Genomic DNA, 21,640 nt, shown 5'->3' on the forward strand with positions numbered 1-21,640 from the left:
CTCTCTCTCTCTCTCTCTCTTTTTTTTAACATCTTTATTGGAGTATAATTGCTTTACAATGGTGTGCTAGTTTCTGCTTTATAACAAAGTGAATCAGCTATACATATACATATATCCCCATATCCCCTCCCTCTTGCGTCTCCCTCCCTCCCACCCTCCCTATCCCACCCCTCTAGGTGGACACACAGCACGGAGCTGATCTCCCTGTGCTATGCGGCTGCTTCCCACTAGCTATCTATCTTACATTTGGTAGTGTATATATGTCAGTGCTACTCTCTCACTTTGTCCCAGCTTACCCTTCCCCCTCCCCGTGTCCTCAAGTCCATTCTCTATGTCTGTGTCTTTATGCCTGTCCTGCCCCTCGGTTCGTCAGAACCTTTTTTTTTTTTTAGATTCCATATATATGCGTTAGCATACGGTATTTGTTTTTCTCTTTCTGACTTCACTGTGTATGACAGACTCTAGGTCCATCCACCTCACTAGAGATAACTCAATTTCGTTTCTTTTTATGGCTGAGTAATATTCCACTGTACATATGTGCCACATCTTCTTTATCCATTCATCTGTCGGTGGACACTTCAGTTGCTTCCATGCTAGACAAATCTCTTCTTCATCTGTTGGAGAGGGAGGGGCAACGGTTGCATTCGATGATCTCTATAACGTCCAAGTGCTCGTCCTTCCATTCTCTTTCCTGTTCATGCAGACAGAAATGTTTTGGTCCGTTCTTGAGAGTGCCTTCTCTTTTCTTTGGTCTCCATATCTCCCTTCACCTGAGCCTCTCTTGTGGTGAAGAAGTCATGAATCTATTTCTTTTGAAAGCTGCCCAGGGAATTGGGCAAGATTATATTAGAGATGCCTAAGTTCTGGGAGTTTTGATTTTGGAACTGACATGGAATTCAGGATTAATAGAGGTATTGTAGTCCCATCTGGAATTTTATCTCAGAATCACAGGGAGATCAGCCCAGCTAACTGTGCTGCAGTAAGATTTGGAACTAGACATCTCAGCCGCAGTTCACTCTCTTGCAAGTGACTTGAGTGGGTGCAGGAGGAATAAGCTCTGCTCTCACCTCTCATCCTTAGCGCTACCCAGAAAAGCAGGGGTGGAGGCTGGAGAGGGTGTGGCAGCAAACTTGGGCCCGGATACCTGACAAGTGGCCGACTTTAATAAATGCCCACTGTTTGGTGACTGAGCCAGGCATTGTGGAGCACGGAGACTGAGAGGACAGCTTTCTACAAACAAACCCTGCCTGTTCTTGCTTTTGGGCCTCCATCAAGTTGTTTTCTCCAATTGGCAGGCCTTCCCTCTCTTCTTAGCTTATTGAAAATCCTCACCATCCAGGAAGTTCCACCTCTTGCGTGAAGTTCAGCAAACTTTTACCGAGGCCCTTGCAGTTCCCCAGCCCTCTTTGGGGGATATAAAGATGAGTAAAGACTTACTCCCTGTCCTCGGGCGGACTATGCTATATAAATATATTGTCCTGCTTGGGTCACTGTTGCTTCATGTTTCTTCCTTTCTCCTCTTCAGCCAAAGCTTAAGCCCCTTGAGGGCAAAGGCTATGTTTCGGGGGGCTCACAGCCACTTCAAGTTGGGTGATTCACTAGAAGGACTCATAAGATTCAACAGTGGGTTTTAGTCACAGCTAAGGTTTCTTACAGCAAAGGATACAGAGAAAGGCAGTGGGAAAAATATACGCATCGCTCAGGCACAGGCTTCCAAGTTCTTCCCTACCCAGGGCCACACAGGAGCAGCTCACAGCAAACTACAGGGACACCTGTGACATGTCTGTGCCCAGGAAAGTCCACCAAGTCTCAGGGTCTGAGGTGTTTATGAAACAAAACTCAGGACTCCAGCATCGAAAGCAGGTACATCATGGCTCTTCTCAAACACTCCTGAGAGGTCCTCCCTGAACTGGTACAAACATGCCCCATTTCTCTGGACAGATACGTAAAACAACAAGGTCAATCAGAGACATAAAAAAGCCTTCTGAGGGCCATAGTCCCCGGGGTAGGTCAAGGGTCAATTATGATGCCAGGCTCCCCTGGAGACACACAAGGACTGATTGACAAGACCTTCTGTTTTAACTCCTTCTTCCAAGCTGTGTCTGGTACAGTTCATGTCCCCTCTCAGAGTGCTCAGTGTGGGGCAACACAAGACCTGGCGTCTCCTCCGAGCTCCACTCAGATACACGTCACTATCTACTCACCCCGTCCAGTCCCGTAGACACTGGCACGTGAACCTGTCAAAATGTGAACTCGAACCGCCCCGCCCCCAACCACTCTTTCCCATCTCAACTGTCAGCATCAGTTGCTCTATTGCTCAAGCCCCCAGATCTGGGCATCATCCTTGATTCTCCTCTTCCTCTCACCTCCCACAGCCAATCTGTAATTCCTGTTGGTTCGAACTCTGAGGCGTATCCCAAATGTGCCGACCTCCCATTCTTTCGAGCACCCTGCTGCAATCCACCATCATCTTCCGTCTGTGTTGCTGACCTTGGTGTTTCTGTTTGTCTCCCTTATGGTGTGTTCTCCCCTCACCACCCAGAGCGACCCTTCGAAATTTGTAGCAGATGTCGCCACTCCCTGCTTTCACAGCCTCCAGTGGCTCCAATGTGCTCGGGTTAAAATGCAAGCATTTCACTGCCCTGCTCCCTCATCATGCTCCAGCCCCAGAGCCGGTGGGTCAGTCTGTGTCCTCCTTGCGTGATATTCCTTCTTCCAGGACTGTTCTTCCCCTCACTCTTCAAATGCTTGGATCCCTCTCATCCTTAGCATTTTATTCCCACCGTCAGCCCCTCATAGAGACCTTCTCTGACCAGCCTTGCCTGGTAACCTTGCCTCTTGCCTCACCTGAAATCATGATTGTTTATATATTTGCTGTCACTCAGCGCTGGCTGGAATGTAAGCTTGTGAGAGAAGACGCTTTTCTATCTAGTCCACAGTTTATATCCCCAGCACCCAGCACCATGGCAAATTCAGAGTAGGCATTCAGAAATATTTGTTGGTGCATGTAGCAGATAATTAATAAATAATCAGTATGTGACTACTTAAGAGTGACGAGCTGGTATCTGCCCTTAAAAGTTTACATTCTACTGGAAAGTTGGGTGAGAACCAGCAAAACATGCAGAAAACTTCTCTGTGCTTTCCGGTATCCAACATAGGGCATGTCAGTCCTGCTGTCCTGGACAGCAGAAACCAGGAGACTGCAGAGGGGCCCCATCGAGCAGCTCGAATCTCTCCAGCCCATTGCTCTCTTTGATGGGCTTCTAGGGGCTGTTGGAAGGGAGATACCAGCAGCCTGGAAATTCCAAATGGAAGGCAAGGATCGTGGGGCACTGCTGTCTTCTGCAGGGTAGGGGCAGTGGTGTTTTTGCCAGAGCAGTGCTACCAGTGTACTTGCACCATGCTTCTGGCTTCTTCAGAGCCTGACTTTATGGGTCTCAAGAGATCCTGGAACTGTCTAATATTCTTCAATAAATTTCCTTTCTACTTAAACTAGTCAGAGTGGATTCTGTAGTTTGCAACTAAGAACTCTGACCTATCTAACAGATTGAGGGGGGAAAAAGATGGAAAATCAGAATCCTGACTTATAACTGACACTTAAGCTTGAATGGAAAATGTTAAAATTATACTGACGTTGGGGGCATGACTTTGAAATTGAACTAACACGTGTAACTATATCCAAGTGATATGCTAAGTTTGAGGCAGAGTAATTTATTTACTCACATGCCTGGGGAAAATTGTGTATGTGTTTTTTTTTTTTTAGATCTTGGGGGTAGGAGTTTATTAATTAATTTATTTATTTTTGCTATGTTGGGTCTTCGTTTCTGTGCGAGGGCTTTCTCTAGTTGTGGCAAGCGGGGGCCACTGTTCATCGTGGTGCGCGGGCCTCTCACTGTCGCGGCCTCTCTTGTTGCGGAGCACAGGCTCCAGACGCACAGGCTCAGTAGTTGTGGCTCACGGGCCTAGCTGCTCCGCGGCATGTGGGATCCTCCCAGACCAGGGCTCGAACCCGTGTCCCCTGCATTGGCAGGCAGACTCTCAACCACTGCGCCACCAGGGGAGCCCTGTGTATGTTTTTATGTGTATGTACAGGTCCATTAAAAAAAGACAAGCATTTTCTTCTTTCAGTTATATGCTATTATAAACCAGCATAGCTTTTATTACAAGTATGTCAGTTACTAAGGGAAAGAGACTTAAAATATTTTAAGAAAGCAAAACTAAAGTATAGGGACTCCTCCCATACAGGAACTCACGTGTTCCCAGAGAGTTTAACAGAGAGTTAGCTTAAAATGTGTATCCTCCCTTATGGTCAAAGTCCTACAAGTGAAAACAAAACACCATTTCCCTTATCAAATTGGCAAAGACTTCTTAAAAATGTTATTACTCAGTGTTGGTGAAAGTATGAAGAGATAGGTACTTATATGCCCTGCTGCTAGACATGTAAGTGAGTACAACCTTTCTAGAAAGCCATTCTACAGTCTGGAACAAGGGCCTAAAAAATGTTCATATTCTTTTCCCCAGTAAACTCAATTCTAGGAGATTCATGTTAAGGAAATGATCAGAGATTATGTGCAAGAATGTTCCTTGCAGCAGTTTTGTAATACCGAAATCTTGGAAGCAAGATAGATGTTTAACACTCAGGAAATAGTACCATCTCAAGGTGAAATATTATGCAGCCGTCGTTATGGAGGTTTTTGAATACAGGCACGTAGAATGATGATGATGGTGGTGGTGATGATGGCCAGCACTTATTGATCACTTACTATTTGCCAGGGACGACTACACCTCTTCACGGGAATTCTCGGATCCTTGAAACAACACTTTAAGGTGAGTGCTATGATTATTCTCATTTTGCAGGTAAGAAAGCTGAGGTTCAGAGAGCTTATGTAACTTGCCCAAAGTCACACTGTAAGTAAGCAATAGAGCTAGGGCTTGAATCCAGGCCTGACTACTCCAAATTTACATAAAGGCTGTTAACGGTAGTAATCTTTAGGTGATGGGATTATAGTGATTTTTAAAATTTTCTAGTTTCTATTTTCCTTTATGCTCTCAATTTTATACAATAATCACTTATCAGTTTTATAATCGGAAAAAAAAAAAGCAGCTCCTCCCAGGTATTCCTGCCACCCAGGGATATAGTGACTTCTGGCGGAAGTGTCCAGGAATGAGGGTAGGGCCGAGGGCCTTGGGGCGGGAAATGCTGAAGAGTTTCCTTGGGCTCGGCCTCCCCTGCTCCATGGTTTTTCCTAAGAACACTGCCCCCTAACTGGGCTGGACAAGCAGCCGCCTTGGTCTGGGTTCTTGCTTCTGTCCAAGTAGAGTCTTGCTGAGGAAAGGAATGACGTATGAGCAGTGGCAGAGGGCGGGAACTGCCTGGGCTTTGAACTTCCTCCTAAAACCGCCTACCCAAGTTCCTGGGTTTCACACTGCTTGCCTCGTAGCTGTGTGCTGTGCAGCAAGAGTTCTGATTTGGCGCCTCTGGTATGCTTCTCTGCCACCTCTGCCTTTAGACCAGGGGTCAGTCAGCCTCCTTCTGGCTCTGACTGGGCAGCAACCTCGTTGAGGGGGCCTCGTGTGGCTGCCAGCGGGTCATCACAGCTTGTCCTGTCTCCATACGTGAATCGGCGACTCCACCTCCCACCTGATCACAAACGGTCTTTTCCCCAGACTTGGGTCGTTGAAGGAAGATGAGGCAAGAAAATGCAGCAGACTCAGTGTGACCCCCTGCTCTAGGCCTGGGAAAGCTTCCTCAGTGCTCCTGCCTTACCAAGAACAAGTCAGTCCATGAAAGAAAGACACTCAGGGAGTTTGCCTCAGGTTAACCGAGAGACCTGGGGATGAAACTGAGCCCTCCTGCTTTCTGGGCCCCCTGTGCTGTCTATATTTAGCCACACTGCCCCGAGCCTTGTCCACCTTGTCTGAAAGCCAAAGCAGGCAGTCTGCTCATGAACAGTCCTGTGCCTGCCAGCTCACGCCAGCCAATCATTTAGATGTCTGTCTTAAAACGCGAGGCTCCCCTTGCACCCAACTCCGAGGGCCTGCAGAGAATACACACCAAGGGATTCACAGCCCGAGTTTTTCCCGAGGCCAAGTGACCTCAGACAAATGCCTGAAAGTGAAAGGCATGTGTCTCACTGCTTCGCCTTGGCAGGGCTCAGCCGGTGGCTCCCTCTCAGACCCACTGTTCCTGGCCACAGTTCTTTGAGTGTGTTGACCTACTTTCTCCCCTTCGGAGGGAAAACAGAAACCAATGCATGTCTCGTGAGTGCTCTTGCTTTCAGGAATGTTGATTCTTCTGCCCCGTTGTCCTTTCCACGCTCCATTATCACTCTGCTCTACCCACTTCAAGCATGACTGGAGCAGAACCCTGAGTGGCGCTTACTGTCCCTGTTTTACAGCTGTGTTTTCAGAGGTGGTGTGGCCCACACGTCACGGGGATGGGGACAGAGCCTGCCCACCCCTCCTTTCCCTACTGTAGCCCCTGCTGTTAAGTGGCATGCTCTGGAGTGAAGTTGCTTCTGCATGAGAACCTTTTGGGAATCAGCAGGGTGTCTCTGACTTTGTGACTGGGGGCATTATGGACTGAGAGACATCCAGCTTGACTTGACCATTTCCTACATCTTCGATGTGGGCCTCCGAGAAGAGTCTTAGGTGGCTCAACCCTTTAGTTGCTTTGACAGGCAGAATTCTTTGGACAGTGTGTACAGGTGACTCTCAAATACATACATTGAGATTTTCGGTGGCAAATTAATCGTTTTAGGCTGTCTTTACCCTTCCCAGTATGCATGCCATTGCCCACTTCTCTAGACATCAGTTAGAATCAGCTTGGAAAATATATACTTATTTTAATATCAGTCTGAGAAAAATTAATTAGATGGATAAATCCGCTGGGGTTCAGAGGTAGGTTATGGCTGTGTCGTATGATGGATTCCAGAGTGCCTCTGGGATTATTGACTGGCTTTAATAAGCTACCATGTCTGTTCTCCATGACCGTGGGTAATTGAGTGTATCTTATTTAGCTCCTCTATCCCTGGCTGCTTTGTCTCCTTTCTTCCCAACTCGTCCCTGTGTGCAGAGCAGATCATATATAACCAGCCTGCCTTCTAGCATCCTATTAGATTTCATTGACGTTGGGTAACATGTGATCTTAGAAAGGTTCCAGGTCCTTTTCACCAGCTCCAAAATCATATTGGAGTCGTGGTGGCCACAGGAGGCTGCACCTCAGCAGCCGGCTGGGCCAGGGTTAGGGTGAGCCCTCCCTCTGGAGAGCTGAGCCAGCAGCAGGTGGGGAGACAGGGTGTGGCCGCGGACGACAGTCAGGGATCTCTGCTTCTTGTGGCTGTAAAGTGCCTGTCCTGCACTGGATCATCTGGGTTGGTTGGAGGCACAATGAGAATGAATAACAACGGGACCTCTGTCTCCCCAGAACTGGAGAGGGGAGGGTGCGACTGGGATGGGGCACGAGGGTGAACTGCAGGCAGTGGATAGACAGGGTGATATTACTGAGGAGGTGAATGATGGAGGGGACGATAATGAAAGTTATTACCTTAACGTATGGCTCAAAGTTTCCCCAGGACGCTGAAGTGAGAAGAGCCAGACTGGCAGGATGGTGAGAAGGGGGGCAGCAGTTGGAAGCAGCTCACCGAACCTACCCTGTCATAGCCAGCACACTCTGGTGCCACGCTGACCTATGCAGCCTTGTGTGACGAGGGCAATGTGCTTTGTGTGCGCTCCCCAGTGTGGCAGTCATTAGCCACGTGTGGCTTTTGAGCACTTAAAGTGTGGCTGGTGTGACTGAGGAACTGAATTTTTAGTTGTAGTTAATTTTAATTAATTTAAATTGACCTACATGAAAAGATGCTCATCATTGCTAATTATTAGAGAAATGCAAATCAATACTACAATGAGATATCACCTCACACTGGTCAGAATGGCCATCATCAAAAAATCCACAAACAATAAATGCTGGAGAGGGTCTGGAGAAAAGGGAACCCTCCTACACTGTTGGTGGGAATGTAAATTGGTGTAGCCATTATGGAAAACAGTATGGTGGTTCCTCAAAAAACTAAAAATAGAGCTACCATATGATCCAGCAGTCCCACTGCTGTGCATATATCTGTAGAAAGCCATAATTCGAAAAGATACACGCACCCCAATGTTCATAGCAGCACTGTTTACAGTAGCCAAGACATGGAAACAACCTAGGTGTCCATCAACAGAGGAGTCGATAAAGAAGGTATGGTACATGTATACAATGGAATATTACTCAGCCATAAAAAGAATGAAATAATGGCATTTACAGCAACATGGATGGACTTAGAGATTATCATCCTAAGTGAACTAAGTCAGAACGAGAAAGACAAATACCATATGTATGATATCACTTATATGTGGAACCTAAAATATGACACGAATGAGCTTATTTACAGAACAGAAACAGACTCACAGACATAGAAAACAAACTTATGGTTACCAAAGGGGAGAGGGGGTGGGGGAGGGATGGATGGGGAGTTTGGGATTAGCAGATGCAAACTAGTATATATAGGGTGGATAAACAAGGTCCTATATAACACAGGGAACTATATTCAGTATCCTGTGATAAACCATAATGGAAGAGAATATGAAAAAGAATATATATATATATCTATAACTGGGTCACTTTCGCTATACAGCAGAAATTAGCACAACATTGTAAATCAGCTATACTTCAATAAAATTTAAAAAGTAAATAAATAAATTGACCTAGCCGTGTATGGCTAGTTTGTCCAATGGGGGCAGTGCAGCCCTAGAGTCATGGTTGACAAGGGTGAGTGGGGCGGTCCACATAGCACAGGGAGATCAGCTCAGCTCCGTGCTTTGTGACCACCTAGAGGGGTGGGATAGGGAGGGTGGGAGGGAGACGCAAGAGGGAGGTGATATGGGGATATATGTATATGTATAGCTGATTCACTTTGTCATAAAGCAGAAACTAACACCCCATTGTAAAGCGATTATACTCCAATAAAGATGTTAAAAAAAAATAAAGCACGGACTGCAGCCGGCAGCCCTGGTGTAAATCCTGGTTTGCCATTTACTAACTCTGCAACCTCGCACAAGTTATCCAACGTCTTTGAGCCTATTTCCTCATCTGTAAGATGGGGAGCCTAACAGTACGGACATCACAGAGGGCTGTTGGAAAGATTGAATGAGGTAATCCATGTAAAACTCTCAACAAAGTGCCTGGCATCTATGAGGCTCTCAGTAAATGGTTGCTGTCAGGATGTTTTGATGTTAAGATGTTATGATGTTTCGTCCTATCTTACTTTTCTGTGCTTTGGCCCTCGTCGCTGAACATGAGTAAATCAACCTGACTTGCTAAGTGCCTGGAGGTGTGAGGATAATAACATTTGCCCTTATTGACTCCCTTGAGCTCCATAGCACAGGATCTGTTATTTGATTTTGTAACTTTATTGTGTCTGAGCTCTGAATGAAATGAGAGTTTTTAATGAAAGAAAAGATGAAATAGTCAAGGTCAGAATAATAACATGAAAAAAAGTCACATGTCCCACATTTCCAATTCCACATTCATTGAACAGGCATTTGCTGAGAGACTAGTGATTACAAGCACAGACTCTGGAGCTAGACTGACTGGGCTTGTATCCATTACTAGCTGTGTAACTTGAGCAAAGTTACTTAATTTCGTATTTGTCTTTATTTCCTATTTGTCAATTGGGCATAATACTACCTGCCTCATAGGGTTGTTGTAAATGAATCAATACATGTAAAGCACTTATAGAATTACTTGGCACTGATAAGCACTTGATAAATATTGGCTGATGTGATTACTATATGCTAGGCACTATATTAGGTGCTGGCAAAACAAAGCTAAGGAAGTACCATCCCTGCCCTCATTAAGCTTATAGGCTAGTAGAGGGAGAGAGCAACATGAACATAGAAATACAACAAGATACTACAGAAAATAAAGATGGAAGATGCTCAGGATGCTGAGGGGACATCAAGAGAGAAGAGAGCAAGTTGGCTTGGTTGGAGGGCAAAACTTTTCATAGAGCTGGAGAGCAGGTAGTGGTGGGGTGCATCGCAGGTACATGTTTGTAGAAATAAACAAGGATGATGCATCCAGAGAACTAAAGGCAATTGATAAATTGGTATGCCTAGGGTGTAAGGGAGAGGGAGTAAGCGGAAGACAGGATTGAAAAGGTCAGCAGGAAGCAGGTCCTGAAAGACCTTATACGTTAGGTATAAGAATTTGTACTTTATCTTCTTTTAAAAAATAAATTATTTATTTTTGGCTGCATTGGGTCTTCGTTGCTGCACATGAGCTTTCTCTAGTTGCGGTGAACGGGGGCTGCTCTTCATTGCGGTGTGCGGGCTTCTCATTGCGGTGGCTTCTGTTGTTGCGGAACATGGGCTCTAGGCACGTGGGCTTCAGTAGTTGTGGCACACGGGCTCAATAGTTGTGGTGCACGGGCTTAGTTGCTCCGCGGCATGTGGGATCTTCCCAGACCAGGGCTCGAACCTGTGTCCCCTGCATTGGCAGGCGGATTCTTAACCACTGCGCCACCAGGGAAGTCCTGTACTTTATCTTGAACAATGGGAAACCATTGAAAGGTTTTAAGAAAGGAAGTACCATGATCAAGGGATTTTAGAAGGACCCTACTGGCAGCAGTTGGGGGTCAATACTGGAGGCAGAGATACCAGCTAAGAAACTATTGTAGTCATCCAGGCATGAGATGATGAGATTGATGACCTAAGGTAACTGTCACGGGGATGGAAAGGTGGGGAACAGTACTGGAGATGTTACGAAGAGGTCCAACTGACTGGTGAATACAGAAGGAGGACCGGTTTTGAAGAGGAAGTCGATGGAGTCATTTTGGGACACACTGGGTTTATGTGAGGCATTTGATAGTGGTTCTGGAACTCCTAGAAGAAGGAGGTGAGGACTGGAGATACAAATGTGGGAGACATTAGAACTCTGCATCAGGCCCCCTTTTTCTCATTCTCTGCTTTCTTCCTAGGTTATTTATTCCCAGGGCTTTAAATACTGTATCTGTATTGATGAATTCAATTTCTAAACTTCCATCTCTAGCCCTGACCACCTCACTGAAGTCTATCTAGACTTCTGTAACTAGCCATCTACTTAGGATCTCCAGTTGGGTGACTCATACACATCTCAAATTTAGCATGTCCAGAACTCAGTTCTTGAAGCAATCCCCAACCCCGCTTGCTCCTCCCCTTGTCTTCCAGCCTCAGTGAATGGCACCTACCATGTGTCTAGTTGCTTCAGCCAAACACCTGAGGGTCAGACACTCTGGTTGTTCCTTCAAGCTGCCTTTGTAAGAATTCCTTCCCCTGCCCGTCTCTTCTGAATCTCATTCTACTCTTCAGGCTCTTCTTGAAGTAATCCTAAGATCATACATTTCCCATGGCTTCAACAACCTCCATCCATCTCCCGACTCATTCATTCAGCAGATATTCATTGAGTACCTTCTAGGTGCTAGAGATTCATCAGGAACAAGGCAAATAGAGTTGCCACTCTCATGGAGCTTACATGCAAGTGGCAGGGAAAAAATATAATGAACAAGCAAACCAACAAATGAAACAACCGCAGATGACAGTAAGCGCTGGGAGAGAGTAAAACAGGAGATGCGATGCGACACTGACCAGGCTCGGGGCCTACTTAGTTGGGATGATCAGGGAAGGCCTCCCTGAGGAGCTGACACTGGAACTGAGACGTGGATGATGAGAGAACATTTTAGGCAAGTTCAAAGACCCTCAAGAGGGAGCAAATTATAGCTGGGAGCATAGCAAACAAGGATGGGATGAGATCAGAGATTTAGGCAAGGGCTGTATCTTACTAGGTCAAAGTAGAGAGCTTAGATGTTATGCAAAGTGTATTCAGAAGTCCTTGGAGGGCTTCAAAGCAGGGAGACTGATATGAGCTGATTTATATATTTAAAAGTGGGCTCTGGCTGTTGTGTAGAGAATGGCCTATGCAAGCAGGGAGACCGGGGAGGAGACTGTTGCAGTGATCTGGGAGAGATGACAGTAGCCTGCATTACAGTGGAGGCCACGGGCATGGAGAGAAGTAGAGAGACAGAGTATGTTTATTGGACAGAGGACTGGTGGAGTTTGCTGGATGAGGGATGGGAGATGAGGGAGAGGAAGGAATCAAAGGTACCAGCACAGTACCTAGTAGGTGCTCAATGAATATTTGCTGAATGAATGAGTCAGGATACGGATGGAGGTTGTTGAAGCCATAGGAAATGTATGATCTTAGGATTACTTCAAGAAGAGCCTGAAGAGTAGAATGAGCTTCAAAAGAGACGGGCAGGGGAAGGAACGCTTACAAAAGCAACTTGAAGGAACAACTAGGGTGGTAGGAGGAGAAACAGGAAAGTGTGATAGTACAGAAGGCAATCCTGTTTCCCTCTCCAGAAGTAACCAGTGCTAACAGATGGGTGGGCAGCCTTCCAAGTCATCTTCTGGATATTTACGTACATTCACAAATGTTTGTATTACATGCATATGTAGTTTGGGGTTTTATGTAAATGAACTCATAGTACATGCATTATTCTAGCACTTGCTTTTTTTTTTAAAAAGAAACAGCTTTGTTGAGCTGTAATTCACATACCATACAATTCACACATTAAAAGTGTACAATTCAGTGGTTTTTAGTTACATTCACAGATATGTGCAACCACCACCATCATCAGTTTTTGGAACATTTTCATCACCTCAAAAAGAAACTCTGTACCCTTTAGCTATCACTCCCTTATCCACAATCCCCACCCGTAACCCTGAGCAACCACTAATCTCCTTTCAGTCTCTACAGATTTGCCTATTCTGGACTTTCACATAAATGGAAGTATATAATAGGTGGTCTTTTGTGACTGGCTTGTTTCACTTAGCGCATGTTTTCGAGGTTCCCCTATGTTATAGCATGAGTCAGAACTTCAGTCTTTTTATTGCTGAATAATATTCCATTGTGCATATAGACCACATTTGGTTGATCTATTCATCAGTTGGTGGACACCAGGTTGTTTCCACTTTTTGGCTATTATGAATAATACTGTTCTGAACATTCAAGTACAAGTTTTGGTGTAGACGTATATTTTCATGTCTCTTGAGTATGTACCAAGGAGTGGAATTGCTGGGTCATATGGTAGCTCTATGTTTGACATTTTGAGGAACTGCCACACTGTTTTCCAAGGTGGCTGCACCATTTTACATTCCCACAAGCAGCCTATAAGGGTTCCAGTTTCTCCACATCTTCACCAACACCTGTTACAATCTATCTTTTTGGTGATTGCCATATCAGGGTTGTGATATCACTTGCTTTTGAATTTAAGGTGCCTTGAATATTGTTCCATTTCAGCACATATAGATTTCTTGTGTATATAAGTGCTATGTAATATTCCACAGAGACTGTGCTTTTCAAGATGATCCTATCTGTACTGTTGTGTTATTTCCTCCCCCAGGGCTCAGCACAATGGACATAGAAACAGCAGTGGTCGATGACTGCATTGATCCAAATTTGGAAGTTGTGTGGCAGGTAAGGCAGGAGGATGAGGTGAGAATGGTGCTGATGGTAATGGTGAGAGAGTTCTTGAAGTGAGTTATCAACGCTGGTGCATATCATTCCTGTGTAAGTGACAGTGAAGAGGAGCTGGAGTGGATGATACAGCATAGTGGCTGGAACCTTAAAAGTAGGGGTTTTGCATGACACTGGAAAGATAGTTTTGTTTTGTTTTGTTTTGCATTTACCCATTTCCTTTGTTGACTTTTTCTTTCTTTTTTCTAAGATAAGCTGGGACGAAGTGAGAGAGTGGCATGGACATATATTCACTACCGAATGTAAAATAGATAGCTAGTGGGAAGCAGCCACATAGCATGGGGAGATCAGCTCGGTGCTTTGTGACCACCTAGAGGGGTGGGATAGGGAGGGTGGGAGGGAGACGCAAGAGGGAGGGGATATGGGGATATATGTATATGTATAGCTGATTCACTTTGTTATAAAGCAGAAACTAACACACCATTGTGAAGCAATTATACTCCCATATAAATGTTAAAAAAAGATTACATCATTCACTGTTTGTCTTCTTTAACAGATAATTCAGAACATAATATAACCTTCCTTTGTGACTCAGAATGGCCATTATGACCATCTGCTTTTGCCCTGGACCTTTGAGGCATGTAGGAATATGTCTTTCCCTATTAAATGGGTCCCAGATTTCTGTGCTTTTGAAATTCTATCTCGTTTACTTTCCAGCTTTACTCTTTTTGGTGTCAGAGGCTGAGATCAGCGTATTCTAGGTTCTTCTAATGTACAGGTGTTTGACCAAGGACTGACCCCATACACCTCCTGTGAAGTTCATGGATTTTATGATGGCCATGTGACATGCTGTTTAGATGTTTTTTTCTTTTCTAGGTTTGTGGTTATATTATGGCAGAGGTTATGAGAAATCTGATCTCCAGAGAAGTGTCGGTGCTTCTTTAATATGATATAGCTATTTGGGGCTAGTTTTCTAGCATTGCAGGATTTAATGAATAAGTTTGTATTTACCTTATCCACACTCTTTTTAATGGTAGAGACCTGCTCTGTCCAATACAAGTAGCCACTAGGTACATGAAGCTTTTACAATTTAAATATAAATTAATTGAGTAAATCAGTAGTACTAGCCACATTTCAAGTTCTCAGTAGTCACGTGTGGCTAGTGGCTACCGTACTGGAGAATGCAGGTGCACAACATTCCCATCATCACAGAAAGTTCTGTTTTTCAGCAGTGGTCTAGACTTCGAATCAGTCTCCTCTCAGGTTTCCCCTTTCCAGATTGAAGTCGCATGTTTTCAGCATGTCCTTGTGCAGTAGCCATGTTCCTACTACTCTGCGATACCCCCTGGCCTCCTACCCTGATCATGTCACTTGCCCTCTGTCAGTGTCTTAGTTCCTGTTGCTGCTATAACAAATTACCACAAACTTCATGGCTTAATACAACACAAATTTAGTATCTTACAGTTGTGGAGATCAGAAGTTTAAAATAAGCCATTTTGGGACTTCCCTGGTGGCGCAGTGGTTAAGAATCTGCCTGACAGTGCAGGGGACACGGGTTCGAGCCCTGGTCCAGGAAGATCCCACATGCCGCGGAGCAACTAAGGCCACGCACCACAACTACTGGGCCTGCGCTCTAGAGCCCACGAGCCACAACTACTGAAGCCCGCACACATGGAGCCCGCGTTCCGCAACAAGAGAAGCCACCGCAGTAAGAAGCCCGCGCACTGCAGCGAAGAGTAGCCCCTGCTCAAGGCAATTGGAGAAAGCCCGTGCACAGCAACAAAGACTCAAGGCAGCCATAAATAAATAAATGAATTTATTTTTTAAAAAATCCGCCATATTTTAGCTTCCAGAAGCCACCTGCATTCCTTGGCTCCTGGCCCCTTCCTCCATCTTCAAAGCCAGCACGTAGCATCTTCAAACCTCTCTCTCACTGTCTGACCTCTGCTTCACATTGCCTCCTCTAACGCTGACCCTCCTGTCTGTCTCTTATATGGACTCTGTAATTAGAATAGGCCCACCTGGATAATCCACGACAATGTCCCCCTCTTAAATCCTTAACTTAATCACCCCTGCAAAGTCCCTTTTACCATGTAAGGTAACATTTCCACAGATCCCAGGGGTTAGGATGTGGACATCTTTGGGGAATCATGATTCAGCCTACCATAACAGGCAGTGTTCTCCAGTGGCATCTTGTTTTCCTTGAGGACCAGTGCTACACAGAGTATGCCACACACTGATATGCCAAGGTTTTATGCAAAGGAAGGAGAATATTTTAAAATCTTATTTTCTGCCTCCATCCTGTCTGGAAATACCAAACTTTGGTTGTTCTGACTCCTCAAAATCTGATCCTGTGAGTACAGTGGCACAGGAGTATCTTACAGGCAAGGCAGATCCACAGCTGACTCAGCGTCCTATCAAGAGTGTTTACCCCACTGTAACACAGTTGCTCCTTCAGGGCTGATCTCTGCCAGCCTTCCTTAAAAACAAACAACACACACACATACACACAAACAAACCCCCCCAAACTGGGGAGCTTGTTATATTAACCAAAGCAAAGCCTCCTGAGCTTCTCTTTGCCAAGGAAAGGGTGGCAGATGAAAGCCTGAGTCATTCCCAGGAGAAGCAGCAGCAGAAACCAGTGCAAAATTGGTCTTCGACTTCCAGTCTGGACAAGATGGCATAGACTCATTTCTCCTTGCTCCTCACAGCTAAGTATAATTATGAATCCTAGAAATAATTCAAGAGGCAACCAAAGGAGAATTCTAGAAGATGTAAAGAGGACGGTAGAATGGTTAGGAATTCCAGGACTGGAGGAACGCTATGGTAGCCTTATGACTTACTACCCAACAGAAGAAGGCGACCCAGGCCCAGCATTTCCCAGCTGCCAACCTAGCAACAGTGGCTCAGATGGGCTGCTTCTCCCTCTGGTTTGAATGGGAGTCCTGCTGACAACACCAAGTGAGCATGGCAACTCCAGCAAAGGGAGTCTAACAGGGAGCCCCACTGACAAGAAGCAGCCAGGGAAAGTGCTTTCCTTTCCCACCAGGCCAGAGACTCCCCCCCGCCACCAAAAGATACTGTGCAACCAGGGCACCATCAAGAGGAAATCCCACTACAACAAGTAGTCTGGCTCAGGAAGCCATTGTCTCCATGGTCTTAAGGATCCCCTCTCCCCAAAAGAGATACCAGGAGGGCATACAGCACTGGCAAGTGTGGGGGGGGGGGTTCCACCAGAGTAAGCAAAGCCAGGGAAGATTTGTTGTTTCCACAGACTAGAGACTCACTTCCTCCACCTAGAGACATCCAGGCAACGCAGCCTGGTAAAGCACCTTCTGCTCCCTCAGGCAACACCAGCCGGGACCAGTGAGGGCCCCATCAGCACCATGTTAACCAATCAGAACAAAACTGCACCACAGAGGCTCTGAAAACTAAATCGTCACTGAAATCACAGCCCACAAAAGTAGGCTAGGACTTGTGTGCTAAACCTAAACATTGACTGCCTGCTAAAATAAAAGATTTAAATAGTCTCCTAACATAGTAGCCGAAATGTCCAGAATACAATGAAAAATCACCCATCATACCAAGAACCAGAAAATCACAACTTGAATGAGAAAAGACAATCAATCAACTGACATCAATAACGAGATGAATCAGTTGTTAGAATTATCTGACAAGGATTTTAATGCAGCATCACAAAAATGCTTCAGTAAGCAATTGCAACATCTCTTGAAACAAATGAAAAAGAAAGTCTGAGCAAAGGAAAAACAAGTTATACAGAAGAACCAAACAGAAATTATAGAACTGAAGAATACAGTAATAGAAATTCAAAACTTGCTATATAGGCTCAGTGGTATAGTGGAGATGACAGATGATAGAATCAGTGAGCTTGAGGATAAACCAATGGAACTTAATCTGAGCAGCAGAGAGAAAATAGACTGGAAAAAAATAGAGCCTCAGAAACCTGTGGGAAATAACAAAAGATCCAACATTCATATCAGAGTCCCAGAAAGATAGCAAAACCAGACAAAGGCAGTGCAGAAAAGGGAGAAAACTATAGACAAGTATCTCATGAACTTAGAAAAATCTTCAACAAAACATTAGCAAAATGAAACCAACAATGTATGAAAGAATTATACACCATGACCAAGTGGGATTTATTCAAGGTATACAAGCCTGGTTCAATATTTTAAAAATCAGTCAAGATAGTCTGCCATATCAAAAGACTAAACAAAAATCATATGCCCGTATCAATTGGCACAGAAAAACACATTTGATAAAATTCAACATTTATTCGTGATAAAAACTCTCAGTACGCTAGGAATTAGAGGGGAACTTCCTTAACTATGTAAAGAACATCTACAAAAAACATACAGCTAACATTATACTTAATGGTGAAAGACTGAATGCTTTCGCTCTTAAGATTGGAACAAGGCAAGCATGTCTGCTCTTATCACTTCTATTCAACATTTTATTGGAAGTTCTAGATAGTGAAACAAGGCAAGAAAAAGAAACTTTAAAATATACAGATTAGAAAGAACAAAGTAAAACTGTCTCTATTTGCAGAAAACTTGATCATCTGCATACAAAATCACAAGAAATCTTAAAAAAAAAAACCCTTCTAGAACTAATAATGGAATTCAGCAAGGCCGTATGATACAAGAGCAACACACAAAAATCCATTACATTTCTATATAGTAACTGGAAATCTAAAAAAAACAATAACACCTTTTATAAGTGCTCCAAAGAAAATGAAATATTTAGGTATAAACTTAACGAAACAGGTACAGGAATTGTATGCTGAAAATTACAAAACACCGATGAAAGAACTTAAGACATTAGTAATTTGAGAGACTGACCGTGTTCATAGATTGGAAAACTCAATTAACATACTAAGATGTCAGTTCTCCCCAAGTTGATTTATAGGTTAATGAAATCTCTATCAAAACCCAAGCAAGGATTTTTGTAGATATAGATAGGCTTATTATAAAATTTCTATGGAGGGAGTTCCCTGGTGGCCTAGTGGTTAGGATCCTGGGCTTTCACTGCTATGGCTATGGGTTCATCCCTGGTCGGGGAACTGAGATCCCGCAAGCCACGTGGTGTAGCTCCCCCCACCCCCTAAATTTTTTTATATGGAAAGGCAAAGGACCTAGTTAAAATGATTTTTATAAAGAATAAACTTTTTGAAAGAATAAACCAGTGTAAAGGCTTACTATATAGCGACAGTAATCAAGCTAGTATGGTAGTAGTGGAAGGGAGACACACTGATAAATGGAACAGAATAGAGAACCCGGAAATAAACTCACACAAATTTGTTCAATTGATTTTTGACAAAGGTGTAAAAGCAGTTCAGTGGAGGAAGGGTAGCCTTTTCAACAGATAGTGCAGGAGCAATTGACATCCATAGGCAAAATAAGTGAACGTTGATCTAAACAGCACACCGTATACAAAGATTAACTCAAAATGGATCACAGACTTAAAGTGTAAAACTATAAAACTTGTAGAAAAAAAGCCCACAGGAGAAGATCTTCATGGGCTGGGGCTCAGCAGAGTGTTCTTAGGCTTGACACCATAAGCGTGATCCATAAAAGGAAAAGCTATTATTTGGATTTCATCAAAATTACAAAGTTTTGTTCTATGAAAGATCCTATTAATTATGAGCTACAGAATGGAGAAAATATTTGCAAACTACATATCTGAGAAAAGATTTTTATCTAGAATACATAAAGAACTCTGGAAACTCAAACAATCCTGTTAGAAAATGGGCAAAAGATATGAACAGACATTTCACTAAAGAGGATATACAGATGGCAAATAAGGCATGAAAGGATGCTCAACACCGTAAGTCATCAGGAAAGTGCAAATCAAAACCACAGTGAGGTATTACTACACACCTCTCAGAATAGCTAAAATAAAAAATAGTGACACCAAATGCTGGTGAGGATGCAGAGAAACTGAATCACTCACACATGTATTCTTCAACAGATTAATGGTTAAATAAACTGTAGGACATCCGTGCCATGGAATACTACTCAGCAAGAAAAAGAAATGGGGTATCGGTTCATGTGATAACTTGAATAAATCTCCCAGGAATCCTCCTGAGTGAGAAAAAGCCAGTCTTAAAAGATTACACTACTATATGATTATTTATATAATACTATTGAAATGACAAAAAACATAGCGATGGGGAACAGGTTAGGGGGTGCCGGTGGTTAGGGAATGGGGCAGATGGAAGGTGAGTGTGGCTGCAGAGGAAGAATCCTTTTGGTGATAGTACAGTTCTGATCGAGTCGGTGGATACGTGAACCTACACATGCGATAAAATTGCATATGACTAAATACACAGACACATACAAACAAATGTTTACAAAGTAAAGCTGGGGAACTCTGGGCAAGATCAACAGTTCACAGCAGTGTCAATACCTTGATTGTAATGTTATACTACAGTTTGACGAGATGTTACCCCTTCGGGAAACTGGATTAAAGAGTATGTGGTATCTCGCTGCATTATTTCCTACAATTGCATGTGACTCTACAATGATCTCAAAATAAAAAGTTCAATTAAAAAAAAGATGAAGACAAAAAATTGAGCCCTTGAACATTTTGCCAGAAGCTGGGCTAAGGAATGTGGCTCGTTGCGCGGGCATGGAACTAGTTGGCCATCTGGCTACAGACTAGATAGTTATAAAGAACAGTGGCTCCCCCAACCTGGGGATGCAGCCCCTTCGGGAGCCTCTGATAATCCAGGCAGGTATTGTTCACCTTCTGGAAATTCTCAGTAACCAAATTTAATTGCAAATCACTTCCATGAAAAAGCAAGCATTTGCTATATGTCTTCACATCAGAGGGCCACACCAGGAAATCAAAATAGGGTATCTCCAACCTGTCCCCACCCTAGCCCTTCTAAAGTAGGAATCACTGGCCTGATGATTGTTCATGGAGCCAATATGTGAGGCCTGAATGGGCCTGTTAACTCTGTATGGTGAACAGTCGCCACCCCTAACCCTGGTCAGTCAGCCAGTGGGCTCAAACCCCAAGAGGAACTCTGAGGGGGAATGAGAAGCTGTGGGTGATGGGCTGCAAACCCCATTCCATTGCTCACCCAACACCTCCAAACATATGCTCCGCCGCCTTCTTAGATTCAACACCTTCCTTAGGAGGAGCTCAGAGGGTTTTTATGATCTTTTCCGAAGAGCCCTTTTCATGCCTGTTCTTCAGACCTGGAGCATCTTGAACTTAGCACTTGATTTTAGAGGCGAAACTTGATTTCACAGAGGACCAAACAAACAATGGGAAAAGTGCATTTTCCCTTAATATTAGTTTTTAAGTTAATATATAGAAAAATTGATTTTATTGGTATACAGTTCTATGAATTTTAACACATGTATAGTTTCATGTAATCACCACCACAGTCAGGATACAGACTGTATCTGGATTCATCCCCCCAAACTCCCTCATGCTGCCCCTTTGTAGGTACACACACAACCCCCGCCCCCAAACCCTGGCAACCACTGATGTGTTCTCCATCACTGTAGTTTGGCCTTTTTGAGAAAGTCATAGAAATGGAATCATACGGTAGGTAACTTTGAAACTGGCTTCTCTCACTCAGCATCATGTCTTTGCGATTCATCACATTGTTGTATCTCTCGGTAGTTCATTTTAAGATCCCTTTTTACTTAAGAATTGCTCTCCAATTTTGTTGATTAGTTCTCTAAGCAGGCTTTGTAATAGTGTAGCAACAGTGTAATCTGTGTACAATGAAATCACCTTTGGTCAAATGACTGACAGTTATTAACGTTTCTCTTATCCAGTCCTTAATCTGTTTCTTCTGGTGAAAAAAAAAAGTAGAGAGGCAAGAAGTAAGTAATAATTTCTAAACAAGCATTATAGAGGTCTAAAACCAGAAAGCAGCACCCCTGACTGCCTGAACTGTTCCCAAATCACTTCTCTCACCACTTGAGAAACCTACCAGGACAGCAGTGGCCAGTGGACTTCTAGACATATGCTTCTTGCCCAGGAACTTCCGTGCGATTCTAGAACCAGTCCCATGCACAGGAATGAGTACAGTTGCCTAGAAGGTAACGT

The sequence above is a fragment of the Grampus griseus genome (genome assembly GCF_964374135.1).
Source record: "Grampus griseus genome assembly, chromosome: X".
Classification (NCBI taxonomy): Eukaryota; Metazoa; Chordata; class Mammalia; order Artiodactyla; family Delphinidae; genus Grampus; species Grampus griseus.